Here is a 14,621-nt window from a genome sequence, read left to right as displayed (position 1 = left end):
TTGCATTTTCTGCAACAGGTTAAAGGCAGCACGTGCCCATGAAAAAATCAGCTAATAACGTCTGGGAAGAGCTACTTGACTAAGATCTCATTAGATATTAGGAACCTCATCTGTGTACTTCTTTCAGAGCTTGGGTTCTTTTCTGTGTTAAATTAAGGGTTTAAGAAACTGGTCCACAAGACTTATTGGTAAGATGCTGATTTGTACGACAAAGACCTTATAATTAAGACCTGTCACACGGGCAACACATCATGCCCCAACAGGGTAATAAACATGGATGAAACACGAGCCCGTCTCAAGAGACTGCAGTCTACAGATAGCACCCAATTTGTCCCATTCTGTTAAAATCCTTTGCCAAAACAAAGCCTTGACACAGCCACAAGAAAATGAATGCAGAGGTTATAACTGAAACTAGTGAACAATCAAAGGCCGAGGACCGTGAGCCGCAATCTGAAAATTTAAGCATATGCTTAAGTAACACCTGAAGAAATTCCACTGAAGTCAGTGGGACTTCCAAAGTGTTTGAAAGTAGATCCAAATTACAGAGTCAGTGCTGGGAGAGCCAGGAAGTTGCTTGTAACAGCGTGAAGTGTGAGTTTAGGAAAAAATCATTCCTCTTTCTACCAGGCCTCAGTCGCTGCTTGGCTGATTTCAGTTCACTTTTGTACTAGCTGCATAATTATTCCATTCATATTCCCTCTCAGGCATCTTTCCTGGAATTTTTTCTTTGGAAATGATGTGATTTTCCTAGCGTCTGACAATATTCTGAAGTCCTGTGCTCTGCATGTAAACCCTGTTCCCCCAAAGGTACACCAGAATTTGTATCTACAGCTCTGCCCATTTTCACGCGGTGACAAGAAGAGCAATCCTTCATTTTAAGACACAGCCTTTGGTTTTCCATCAGATAGAACAAGGTTATAAGAAAGGCTTTCTTTAAAGTGCAAAGAACCCCAAAACAAGCTAAACAGCAGTCTACTTTATGTGTCTCCTACCATACCTTTATTGTAGACTAGGCAGTATTGGGTTCTTCAAAACATTCAAATCGATGCCTGCGCTAACCCAGCTCTCTCAAACAGTTCCACATTTCTGGAGAAAGGGAGTCCCTTATAATTTAGCCAGATTTCCTTTGTTCTCTGCATTCCTGCTCACCCACACCAGCTCTACAAACGCAGTCTGAGGTTGAGCCAGGCTCCTTCAAGCCGCGGGTCCTACCGCTGCCCCGTCACAGCACCAGGCGTTTGGGTGGTTCACCCTGAGACACGGTTTCCTCTCTGCTTGTTTTTACTGACAGCCTTCCATTAAACTAAAGCAACATGTCCACACGGTAAACATCCAATAACCGGGTCACCATCTAACATTCAGAGATGAGAGAGCAGCTCCACTTCCGCTACTGAGCCAAACCCCAAAAATGAAGCGCTGGCCCAGACTAAAAATTCTCCCGGAGAAGGAGAAAATTGTGGCCTTTTATTATGGTCTCGCAGTGCCTCCATCTCCAAGGGTTTGCAGGCTGGGAGTGAGCTGTGCCAAACAGGCAGTAAATCTTTACTGGAGACAACCCTGCTTCTCCAGAGAAATCTCCGCTCTTGAAAACAGGGCTAGATAAAGCACAGTTGTCCTGCATCCCAGCCCACCCTGCCAAATGTATCTTCTCCAATAAATGTTCCGAAAGAAGTTGAAAAATAAGTAAAGACATTTCCAATAAATCCAGATTTATATATAACATACATTAGACTGCAGAGGTCAGAGGAATGTGAAACGCTTTTCTAATGGAAAAAGAAAAAAAAAAAAAAAATCAAGGGAAAAGCCAGAGGTTTAACATGCAAAGAATGCAAATTTCCTACAAAGTCTGCAGACACACGGCCTACGAGTGAGTGCACAAAGCAAATGCCTGGGTGTGCAGAAGGCTGTGTAGAAAGCCAAGCACCATTTGAACTTTTATGTTACTGACTGACACCCGCAATGACTATAATGTCTCGCTATTTGGGTTCTCATAGACCCAGATCCTCAAACACATTCAAATCTGTGGGGCTTGGGACTCATAACGATGATGCATCCTACCTCTGATCATAAACCAGGCGCTGAAAATGGCCTTGACGAAATCACAGTTCTGGCCACAAAGCCTGCCTTTGGAACAGGAAAAGAGGTGGATAGAAACAAGCAGGAGAACACAAGGAAACGCTTCCAGCTCAGGAGAACTGGCAATATGGGCAACCCAACTTTATTAGCCCAAGCCAACCAAACCCAAAATTCGTCAGAAGGCTGGGCCAGGTACCTCAAAGCCACCAGTTCTAATGTGACTCTGCAGCAGCCACCAATGGTGTAGGTGTCTCACCTTCAGACACCGGGAAGATACGCGCCTGCTGTGGGGAGCCAAGTGTAAATCCTGTGGGACACGACCAGGGAGTTTCAAGAGATGGTCCCTGCAAATCCAGGCAGTCACTTTGCACAAGGAAAGGTCAAAACCAGGACACAAAGTACTCTATTGGAAAAGGTCTATGCATCTCGGTTCACATCCGGCCTGTAACAATTTCTTTTTTATATCTTATTTACATCTTTATCTGAATAGAAACACAGCAGATGAGGTGAAGCTGAAATGGTAAACAAGAATTGCAGCTTTCAGCTTTGATTTAGACGATCTGTTTTCTGATAGTGCTTATGTGAATTGTGCCATTCAGTTATTTCTGGAGTAGCAGTGGGCAGAGTTTATAAACAGGTAACACACAACAATGTTTCTCGTTCCCCCGACCCGCTTAAGAAAGTGAAGGATCACCTAAATTTAAAACAATATATTGAAAACATTAAGAATCATTTCCTGGAGTGTCGCCTAGTTTGTTTTAAGCTTTTTTTTAACACACGCTAAAAAATAGAAGCCCAAACTATGAATGTTTGTTTATGGCTTTTATGTTTCAATTGAAGCACATAACTTTTCTTTATTTTTACAACAGCCCTTTCAAAAAAGGAAATCAATTGTGCTCCTAATTGTGTATGTTTTTTAGCTGAGGACCATAAGATATGAGAAAGAGGACCACAAAATGATAGAAAAGGTTCATTTTAAAGAGTTTTTTATACGCACTAATGACTAACTTGCAACCATGTTTGGATATGCCTACTTATGAGAAGCACATGATGCCCATTCCAATTTTTTTTTTTTTTTTAATTTCAGACTTCCCTAAATTCTTAAATTCTCTAATCTAAATGTCTGGAGACTAAAGTCTCCCTCCCACAGCTTCCCCAGGGGTATTTCCTAATGCACTGAGAATTGTAAGATAAGCGTTCCTCGATGGTGTTCACACTGTTTGCTGCATTGTTTTGTTTTCCCTCAATTTCCAAAGACTTATATACAATAATGAAAATGCCACTCTCTCAGTGAGAACACTTGTTCCCATCGACATAGATGGCAAAACAAGCAAGGGGGGAACAAAGCAACCACAGTGCTGTAAATCTTTGTTCACATCACAGTCATGAGCATTATGATTTTCAAAGTATTTACAGTTTGCTACCTAAAATGGAACCCCAAAAAACTAAAGTGAGTTTCTGCTGCGCCTTCACCTAATACAGAAATTCTTTAAGTTTGGTTTGCAAAGGTACAACTATGGAATAAGGATAAAAGTACCTCGTCCAGTGATGACAGGAGGAGAGCAACAAGGTTTGTCTCTCCTTTATGATTCCTTCAGCATATGTTTCTCTGCTGGCACGGAGGACTTTGCGCTAAGCCCCATGAAGATCCTCCTTCCTTTTAAAAGCTTCCCTTCGATACGCAGCTGTGGTCGGGCCACCTATATCATGAGATTGACCCCTGCCCCTGCACTGCCTGCTGTTCCACAGCCTGCTTTTCTCTAGGGACAGCCAGGGGAGGGTAGGATTTCGCGGCTGCCATTCCAAAGCAAAAGCTAGAAATCCAAGAGTCTTTACTTAATAAATAAAATTCCAAGCACTATTCACGGCGGTGACGTCTCAGTTTACATGGAGAGTTGACAGTTTTCTTCTAGCTTAAGGGCTCAAGTGAGTTACGGTGATGAAGGAAGACCCAAGAATGTTGATTAATAGATATTGCAATCTACAAAAAGGAGGACCAAAATTCATCTCCATTCCAGCCGTCAGGGACAGCACGACAGCAGGGCTACAGCAGCAACCAGAGATGGAGCGATGTGCAGTGTCAGTGACACTCTCCCCAGATCAAGCAATGCTTTCTTCTTTGCAAAGCCAGGAACAACTCACGTTACAAAAATTCTAAATATCAGCACTTCCAACTGCACAGAGTTAAAGCCGCGAGGACACTGCACCCACTGCAGGGAATGCAACGGATCTGAGTGACCAACCAAACCTGCCTATCTCAGTTCCTACAGAAAAGGGAACACAAATCCCAGCTCTGCTGGCTGCCAGGGAGGGATGGAGCCCTTCAGAGCCCTGGAAAAAGCCTTACGTGGTTCAGCTGGGGAGGCCCAGAGCTGCATGCACAGGAGGTTTGGGAATGGCTGTCAAGAGTGACGTTGGCGTAGGTGACCAAGGGATGATCTTCTGAGAAACTTCCCAACCCTCTCTTTCAATTCAACAACCATTTTCACATTAACAGCTGTATCCATTTGATTCTTGCTCCCTATCTGACTAATTTTACAATAATAAATGCATATCCAACATTACTTGATTTCACTGATTACTGACAGTCTTGCTACTCCGTCACCTATAAACCAGTCAGCTTTCAGTTTACACTCCCAGGGAAGAAAGAAATCACACATCTAACCCCAACAGAAATTGCCTGTCAGCCTCAGACATTCCCAGCAGAGCATCCAGCTCATGGTTCTTACGGATTGCTCTCCCAAAACTCAGACCATTACGAGGAGCAGTTTGTACAAATTTCAGACAAACGGCTAGTTCTGGCACGATGACAATGCAATAAACACACGTTTCAAAGCCACTTTCGTCAGGTTCCTCTGTTGTTCACTGTACAGTTGCCAAGAAGAATAAAAATGTTACCCAGGGGTGAGCTCTCTGAAGGCATTAGGTGCTGGAGCTGAACTTCTGCGCTGATGGATCTTACAGAATTCTCGATTATGGAGGATGCCAGTAATTCTGAACTTGATGTTAGATTTATGGAAAACAAGGTAAAACTTTCTTTTTGTTTAATTTTTATTAGACAGAGGAAAGCACAATCAGTGCTCCAATACTGTCATTGGAGATTTCTCAAAAGGAAGAAAAAAAGAAATCAGAACAAAACCCAAAAGCGATGCTCACGGGGAAGCTAGTAACCATCAGTCATCTGTTAAATGAAACCTGCTCTTTCTTTCAGATTAGCTACTGTCTAGTGGTACATAATTAATATTGATTTGAAAGGCAGTCTGCCCAAGGGATCCAGAACAAGTGATTGTAGTACATGCTGACAAATGAAATATCATAATGGCCAGTTTACAGCACGACTTGACTGAGTATCTATCAGTCGGAGGGTTTTTTTCCCCCCAGACTTCCGAAAGGCTAAATTCTAATTTGACCAGATTTCAAACACTGGAAAATGGAAATGGTATTAGAGGAAACTGGAAAGTACTGTTCCTTTTTTTTTTTTTTTTTTTTTCCGAAAGGCTAAATTCTAATTTGACCAGATTTCAAACACTGGAAAATGGAAATGGTATTAGAGGAAACTGGAAAGTTTTTTTCTTTTTTTTTTTTTTTTTTTTCCAAATACTTTAATCAGTTTTTCATGTTCAAGCCCAGACTGCATGTCTCAGTGAAGGAATTTCTCAGTGAAAGTCAATGGACTAACCGATGGCATGAAACCCTGCATTCCTGTGTGGTTTTTGTGTGCACGTTCCGTTAGGCAGAGACCTCCCGAAGCAATTAGGGGAAGGAGGGCTAGAGGTCAGTGCGGTAACCTAGGATTTTAGCAACCTGTATTTCATTTCTTGCCTCGCCACAGACTTTCTACAATACACAGGGCAAGTCTCCGTCTTTTTGTGGCTTAACGTTCATACCTGTGAAATTGGGGTAAGAGGATCACCTCACAGAGCCATGGAAAGGATGAAAACTGAGGAGCTGAGGAAAATTGGGCCTCTAATAGAAGACCCACTGACAACAGGGTAGAAGACCTTAACCTTCTGCAGACAGTGTTGTCTCACACTTGCTTTCAGAAATTCAGTGAAGGGACCAAACTTCAAAATACTGAGCGCTTTCAGCCAGCATTTTCCCTTCATAAACACAAATAGTAATGTCCTTGGAGAAAAAGAAAAAAAAAAGAGGCAGCCCCCCCAGCTCAGCCAGCATTTTCCCTTCATAAACACAAAGAGTAATGTCCTTGGGGAAAAAAAAAAAAAAAAAGAGGCAGCCCCCCCAGTGTTATCGTTTCCCCCTGTCAAACCTCCCCCCTCACATGTCAATTCAGCATCTGGCTCCTCGGATGGAGTGAGACTGGTGAGAGGAAGGAGGGAGCCCTTCTTGCTGCCTTCTCTTCCTCCTGCCCTCGACCCACCGTTCAGGGAAAGGGTAGGAACATGCTTGGGTTGAGAACATCCTAAAGTGATAATTAAAACATGATAACCAAAAATGGTTTGCACAAGGAAATAAGCTGCTGTAGAAGAGACCTATTTACACCTTGTGTTGAGCTTTCTTTCATCTCTCTAATGACTCGTGCAAGAAGCATTATCAGACTCCTTACCCTGGCATCTTTGCCACGCTAGAATATCTCCTGAATATGCAATTTCAGGAAATTCACTCCTGAAATGCAATTTCTCTGAGAATGCAAGAGGGATGGTGAAGCAGACAGTAACACTACGTAATTTAATAGAAGCTGCGTTCATGAGCAGGACAGGAGCTGGAAAGATTCCCTAAGTTTCCATAAAACATCCCATTTCCCTCTATACAATCCTATCTCAGGAAACAAACAAAACAAAACAAAACAAAATCTATTAATTCTGGATTCTAAGACTAAAGAAGGAAATGACAGGTTATATTAAGAAAAACAGGGTGGCACTTAAAAAAAGACGAAACCAAGATGTCCTAATTTACTAGAAGCAGATACATGTCCCCTTTGGCACCGAAGCAAAACTGAAACAATTCTGGAACTACTCCTTCTCTTCAGCTTACTTTTAAACAAGAATACTGAATTATAGATTTGTCTGAATAAAAAAAAATAATATCAGGATTAATCCCAGAAATTATTAACATATTTCAATAAGATTATTTAATCTCCTTACACTGTTTGTTTTCAAGTCTAAAACTGTTTAAAGCTTATTGTGTAAATACTGGGCTCCCGAGCATCCTGCCGAATTCAACAGAACAGAAAGTCTAAGGCATCATTAAAAATAACACATTGTTTGCATTTTTCATAAAGACATCAAGAGTATTTCATCTCTCTGAAACACTATCTCCCCCAGGGAATTGTGGATGAGCAAAACCAGAACAAGTGGAAGTTAAATAATTTTTTTTTAAATGCCAAGAAGCCAATGGGTTAAGCTCTTAATTTATCTTTGTTTCTCCAAAGATACAACACTATTTCAGAGACATTAAGAGCGAGACCACACCTGTGTTTCTTTAGCAGTGGCCTGCTGAAAATATTTGTCAGGCATTGTGTCAGAATCCAGAGCACATTCTTTCACTTTATGATTAACCTTTAAAGAGATTACGTTGGGAAAACGCTCAAAGTGACATTCATACTAAATTAACTGCATTTGTCCTGCTAAGGGTTTACCCTTGAAATTGGTGGTGTTTTTCAAACAAAGCCTAAGTCAGCCCTAGAGTACGTGTCCTTAGGAAACAGAATAGGCAACTGAATGCTGAAAACAAGCCAGGAATGTTTTGATATTTAGACAGTAGTAAATTCAATACTCCATAGGAAAAAAAAAAAAAAAAGAGAGAAGACAGACGAGAGAAACTGACCCTTCTTTTAATAGGATCTGACTGCAGAGATGAGCAAATCAGCTTCAATTAGGTAAAACCTGAGCAGAACCTGGACTCGCATTGCAAAGAGGTCTCTTCTTCCCCTCATCCCACAAATACCCCAACCGTCTATAAAAAGTCCTGCCACCTCTGCCAGGCTTGGCATCGCTCCCAACTGTTCCTCCTGACAGGGTTTGCTCCCTGGATCCATGTCAGCTGGTGCAACTCCAGCGTTGTTTCATTGAGAGTTTATCTCGGAGACTAAAGCAAAAGTCAGAGGCTGCCTGAATCTGGGCACTTGGCCAAATCTCCAAAGACAAAGAACTTTGTCCAGCACAATGCTAATAAATGATTACACCCTCCCTTTACAAAACATTAATTCACTTGACTTGGGGCATAGGATTCCTTTTGCAAGTTAGACGGCAGGGGTTTAAAGAAAAAACATTGCCCGTTTGCAAAGCAGCTGCAACAAGACCTGGTCAAACATATTTTCCCACTATTACCTCAAACAGGCTCCCTCGTCCCACACCAGAGTGATTTGTACCACAAATGAAGTGGGAGGAATGACACAAAAGTCAATGTAATCTCTACGTTTTAGAAGAAATGTGCTGCGTTCCCCGCTGCTCCATATTTTCCCACTATTACCTCAAACAGGCTCCCTCGTCCCACACCAGAGTGATTTGTACCACAAATGAAGTGGGAGGAATGACACAAAAGTCAATGTAATCTCTAAGTTTTAGAAGAAAAATGTCAGTAGGAGAACGGTGTGGCCCTGCTGCGTTCCCCGCTGCTCTGCGCGTGTACGGCCACTTACGGTGGCAACCAGGAGAAGAACCATCCCTGAACACCCAGTTTCTCATATTCTTCTGTTTAAGCACTGGCTGTGGGCTGCTGTCCTGTCTGAGCACTCTGACTTGGACCTTTGCCCAATCCACGTTTTGGTTTTTTTTCTTAAATCCTTGATGCAAAATAATGCAGAAGTGTTTCCAGAATAGCCAAGTCTGCATCTGAGCTCCTCTGGAGGGGAGGATGACAAAGCTGCTGAGTGACAGGGCTGTATACACCAGCAGCCATTTGGAGTGCAAAACCTCAAAAGCTCAACAGCCCTCAAAACCTTGGGAGAACATTTCATGTTCTTGAGCACCATCTGCTGGTACTTTGGACACTGAGACACTTAAGGCCACCTCCACCTGCACTTCAGGGCCCAGCGCCTGAGGCTCTTCTTCTGGAGAGAAGGAAAAGGGCTGCCTTCTCCCCCAAAAAAGGCTGAAGTGCTTCCTTACCCATCTCCTAGCAGCCATCAGGTAGCGCTTTATAAATGAGAACTGCAAACTGATGGAGCCAGATCCTTTCCTCAGGGGTAACAACTATAATAACATAACTCTACGTGTATCTGTAAGAGCATTTTTAATTCAGATTAGAAGTGTGATTTTGTGATGTGAATCTACCAGTGATGCAGGAGTGAACCCTTTGTTCACCTCTGGCCAGATGGTGCTTTCATCCATTCCTTGCCTTAAAGATGCCCCAGAGGCTGGAGAGGAATTACCCCGCTGTACACTGAGCCCAGTCAGTTCTAACTGAGTCACAGTTGTGCCAACAGCCTTGTTGTATTCGGTATTGTCTTCCGTGTCATGAGAAACTCAGCAGTTACTTCATTAAAAAGAAAAGAAAAAGCTGGTTCACAAAGTTACAAAGAAAAACACATGGCTAGGATGCACGATTTGAGTGTCTGACATCATACCTGACAAAACCCAAGATTATTTTCCCTTTTAAGTTTTTGTTATTCTTAAAACTACTGCAGTGTCTCAGCCTGACTCAGTTTTTCAGAGCTGAGGCTGTCAATAACAGACCTTCTGCGTTGTCCACCACCAGTCTGAATCCAGCTTCATTTTTATTGGAAAACTATTTCATCAGCTAAAAGTGTGTACTTTGAGGATGAACATCTTGCAGACCAGTCTCACACAGAAAATGGATGATGCCCATCCTGAGAACAAGGACTTCCCCAAAAATTTCTGGGAAAGCAGTTCAGGTCTTTCAGGACAACCTGCTTATAGGCTCTATGATTTCATCTCCATCCCAGTGTATAATTTCTGTTGCTTCTTGATGAAAGGCAAGAAGAGGACAGGGAAAAGGATAAAGGTTACTACAATAAATTTTAAATACTATTTTGATACAAGTTTTTTTGTGAAAGGCCATGGGTACTTCTTGTGTGATTCAGAATGATTCCCTCTATTAAGTCATTAATATGGAAGACCCGTGATCACAAATTAACAGTCGTTGATCGGTTACGCTCACATTTCTATACATAGAGACAACGTTCAGTTTAAGGGTGAAAACACTGTGAACTCATAGAATGGGCATTTTCTTGAAGACTCTTAGTCTCTGTGGGGTCCCCGTTCCTCTTAATGTGCTTCCTTTTTCCATATTGCTCCACTGCAATTTACTCCTGCCCTTGGAACGCAGTGAGTTGGCAGCCACCGTTGATGCATGTGTCTGTGAACTCCAGATGGGAGCACAGGATTGATCTGTGTTTGTGGTTCCTAAAGCATCTGATCTCTGCAAACATCTGGGACCTCTGCAGCATCCCACAATGCATACCTTCCCTACCACCAAAAGATAAAACTCAGCTTTCTCAGGTAAAAGAAAAATAGCAGGGCCACTAGGTCTCTCTCAGTCTCACTCTTGGGTTTTGGGGAGTTGTGGGGTTTTGTTAATTAGAAAGACAAGTAAATGTTTGGAGCTTACAGACTTTCTTTCTTTGTTGAGTGACTTCTCGATACATGGACCTTCTGTGATTGTTTCTGTCAATGTCAAGGATTTCAGCATTTTCTTTTTTTTTAATAGATTCCAAAAATCCTTGAAAAACACTAAGACAAAAGCACGACTCACATTCAGAATTTCCTGTTGATTTTTTTTTTTTTAAATGACCAGAATGTCATTGGACAGCTTGTCCTAAAATAGACTGATTACAATAATTTTAAAAAGACCGTGGATGTAGAAGGTTTAAAGCAGCAATTCTGCTTGATGAGCGGCAAAATAGACTGATTACAATAATTTTAAAAAGACCGTGGATGTAGAAGGTTTAAAGCAGCAATTCTGCTTTAGGAGTGCCTCTTGCCAGCAGTGCTGTGAGTGGAGGCCCCAGGGCAATCACTGCGACTTTTGCAGGCACAAGATTCCCAGAAATGGGCTTTAAAGAGCCAGTTCTCACTGAAGAGTGACAAAGCTGTTTGTGTACACCAAGAAGCAACAGAAATACAAACCTAAAGTCATCTCCAAAACTAGAAATGCACAGGTTTGTCCCCCTGTGAGAATGTGTGATACCTGGGCAGCCTTACCAGGGGGAGAGTAATATGAACACCAAGGGTTGATAACTCTTCCTTCCTCTGAACTGCTTGAGAACCCCTGAACTGAACTGGGGGTGGTGAGACGTGACCAAAGCCTTGATCTCATCCCCCCCCTGTGCCACGTCAGAGATATATTGACAGATACAGCTCTGCCACCCAACACAACCTCCCAGATACCATGAGCATTATAAACTATTACCTCTTTTGGGTACTGGTGGCAGAGGAGATGACAAGAAATGGGAAGGAAGCACACTCGCCAAATATTAAACAGAAAGGAAGAGGTTTGGGATGTCACTTGGAAGTGCCCCAAGAGCTTATGCCTGTTGGTGGGTTTCTCCAGAGCCCTACAGAGGTAGGAAGTCACAGCAATTATGCTCTGTGCAGGCACATTAACTGGAGAAGTGAATTTTCGTTTTTTCTCAAGCTCTCAAATTCATCCAAAGCACTTCTCTCTTTGAAAAACATTCCTTTTTTTCATTAGACATGGGGGATTTCTGCTGACCAGAAAGACTGAGTTTGAATGCCATATGCTCCATAAATCCACTTTGATAATTTTGATGATCTGTTAGTTATTTCATTAGCATTATGCAACTACAAAGGGTGAGAGGCCACGTTAAACTCCATAAAACTTCTCGAATCCTGTGGAGGAGGGGTGGTGGGGAGAGAAGGAGGGAACAAATCAGCCTTAGGAAAGTTTCGGGGAAAATAATCCAAATGACAGATTATGAAACTGAGTTTTGGTGAGGCCGACAGGCTTAGCAGGTGGGCAGCGCTTTCACATGCTTTTCAGATACACACAGATATTTTGCAACTGCAGAGGAAAGCTTTGGTACAAAATTACAAAAGGTTGAAAGGCAAGAGAGCCTGTTCCTTGATCCGTTTTTGAACTGCTCTTGATCCCAGAGCATGAATCACAGACCCAGCTGAACACAGGATGCTCGCTAGAATAAAGACAGGAGCAGGCTCTCACTTTGTGCCGCTATTGATCTAAAAGCAACAACAAAACAGGGTGGGAAGTGGTAAAACTGCGACTCAGGAGCACAGGCTGTATGACTCATTCCCCAAAAAGAGATCTTTAAATGTCTCACAGCTGAGAAGCAGCCAGCCAAGAGACTCTTACCATTCAGAAACTTAGCATACAAGGAATAAAAATTCGCTACGTAGTTACATATGGCACTACATCTGCAAATATTTTACATTTTCAAATGTTTAGAGAATTATAGAAATACTAACTCCCTGTAAATGTTCAAAACACGTTTTATAGAATAAGCAAAGGCAGAGAAGTAGCTTGCTCCAAAGCCAGACAGTCAGTAGCAGTTTTGAAGAGATCCAGAGCTAAAAAATATTGGGGAAGATTAAGAATGCTCATTTCATGGCACATGCAAATTTACTTCAACAGCATTGACCATGGGTTTTGACCCAGGTCAGCACGTTTCCATTCAAGTCATTATTTGGTTCAACAGAGAGAAGCAGAAGTCTCAAATACTCACACGGTTTTGCATCTCTGCTGACAGCTTTTACCACTTCATGCACATTTCACAAAACGTGCATGCTTTTAAAACCTCAGCTCGTGGAATCAAACCTCCATTTTTATTTTTATGGTTTGGGGATTTTCATTTTTTTTTAATTAAAATTCTGTCACATGTTTGTGGAAAAGAGATCGGCGGCACCGCCACTTTTACATCCACTATGATAGAGCAAATAAAAAAGAAACCTTTAGCTATTTTTAGATACTCATTATTTCTGCATACATCTCATCATATTAATGAATGTTGACAATGAACGTTATGTTGACAAAACCAGCTATGTGGAGGACTGATAATGAAACATCCAAAGCAGAGAGTCCCTTTGAAATCCTGATTTAACTCTTCCTACTTACAAATTCCCAGTCAGCTATTCAGGAAACAGGATTGTCATCCTGCAGTTTAGTTCCCCAATCAAGTGCTGCAAATACCAAACGATGAAAGAAACGGGAAGCAAAAAGTTTAAGAACATCTTATGGGCTCTAATCTGCTCCCAGGAAATGATTCCTGCCTAGTATAGAAGTGAACCAACAAAATGAAATTCTGTTAAAAAGTAATCTACAAAGAGGAGAAAAATTCAGTAAATTACTAACTGCAGGCTCTCGTGGGGAGTTCCTGGCTCCCACTCCCCAGCTCTGTCCTCTAAACCACATTGGTTTCTGCCACACAGACTCCAGATGGAAAAGGCTCAGCTTTGGGACTCCCATTTAAACAAAGGAGCAGGCAGAGCTGCAGCCCGGGGACTGGAAACGTTCTGGTCTGGGCTTTTGGCAGCCGGAGGATGCAGCGCTCTCATACATGTGCTTCTGCATGTGCACACACACCCATGAATAACTACGGACTGTTACCTTGAGGGAATAGCCAAAAAAACTCTAAAGTGGTGACCTACTATTATTGCAACCATATCGTCTTGAAGTTGTAATGAACCTTTCCTCCCTTTCCCTCTCCTCGTGCACTTCGAGCACAGATGGTCAAACCCGGGCTCGGAATTAGGAACTTCCACTCTTCTGAGCTGTCTGTCGCTGTAAACCAAAGCTGGGCTTGGTCTGTATTGTGTATGTTTGTAAAGAACACAGGAATTGATACAACACATCTGCTCCCACTGCTTCCACAACACTATTTCTTTCATCTGTTTGAGTTTTGGCTTCTCCGAGAGGAAGCAATTGGCTGTTAATTATGGGGGCTGAGAACTGGTCACATCACAGAACTGTGTTTGCAAGCATGATTCATGACAGCATCATTTCTCAGCAGCTGTCAGCAGTAAAGGCTCAGCACTTACAAGAAACTATTATAATATTATACCAGCAAAAGATGAAGACAAATGCTGCGCACAGCTGAGAAAGCAGCAAACAAAATATTTTTTTAAAACCTTTATTTGATAGAGAATCAACTTGAAACACGCTGTTTCTCAGGAGAGATAAACAACAATCCTGCCAGCATGGCTTCCCAGACCATGAAACTGAAATCCAAACTCTTCAGATGTCCTCCCCAGAGCTGGATGAGAAATGAAAGACCTTTTCTCATTAATAGCTGGAAATTTTAAACTTGTTCTTAATACTCCCCAGACTGTCTCTGTTCCCGTGTCTTTCTTGTCTTGTGCTTAAATTGTTTGCTCCTCGGGGAGGACATTTTGATTTGTTAGCTTCATATAGGCCCTAGGAGATCTGGCCAAAATCCAGCCCTACAGTATTTAAAACCAAGAAAACAGTCAACCTGCATCAGATCAGAAGTCCATATAGAACAGCATCCTGTCTCCAGTGACTCCCAGTAGCAAATGCTTTGGGGGAGAAAATGCAAAACGTCAGAGCGTGTGTGGACTGAACTTCTTCCTGATTGTATTTTCCCTGCTTCCTGCAGCCAGCAGCTTAGCAAGAAACAAAGAATAAGG

The sequence above is a fragment of the Calidris pugnax genome, unplaced genomic scaffold, assembly GCF_001431845.1.
Source record: "Calidris pugnax isolate Ruff unplaced genomic scaffold, ASM143184v1 scaffold187, whole genome shotgun sequence".
NCBI lineage: Eukaryota > Metazoa > Chordata > Aves > Charadriiformes > Scolopacidae > Calidris > Calidris pugnax.
Note: the sequence above shows the minus strand (reverse complement) of the source record.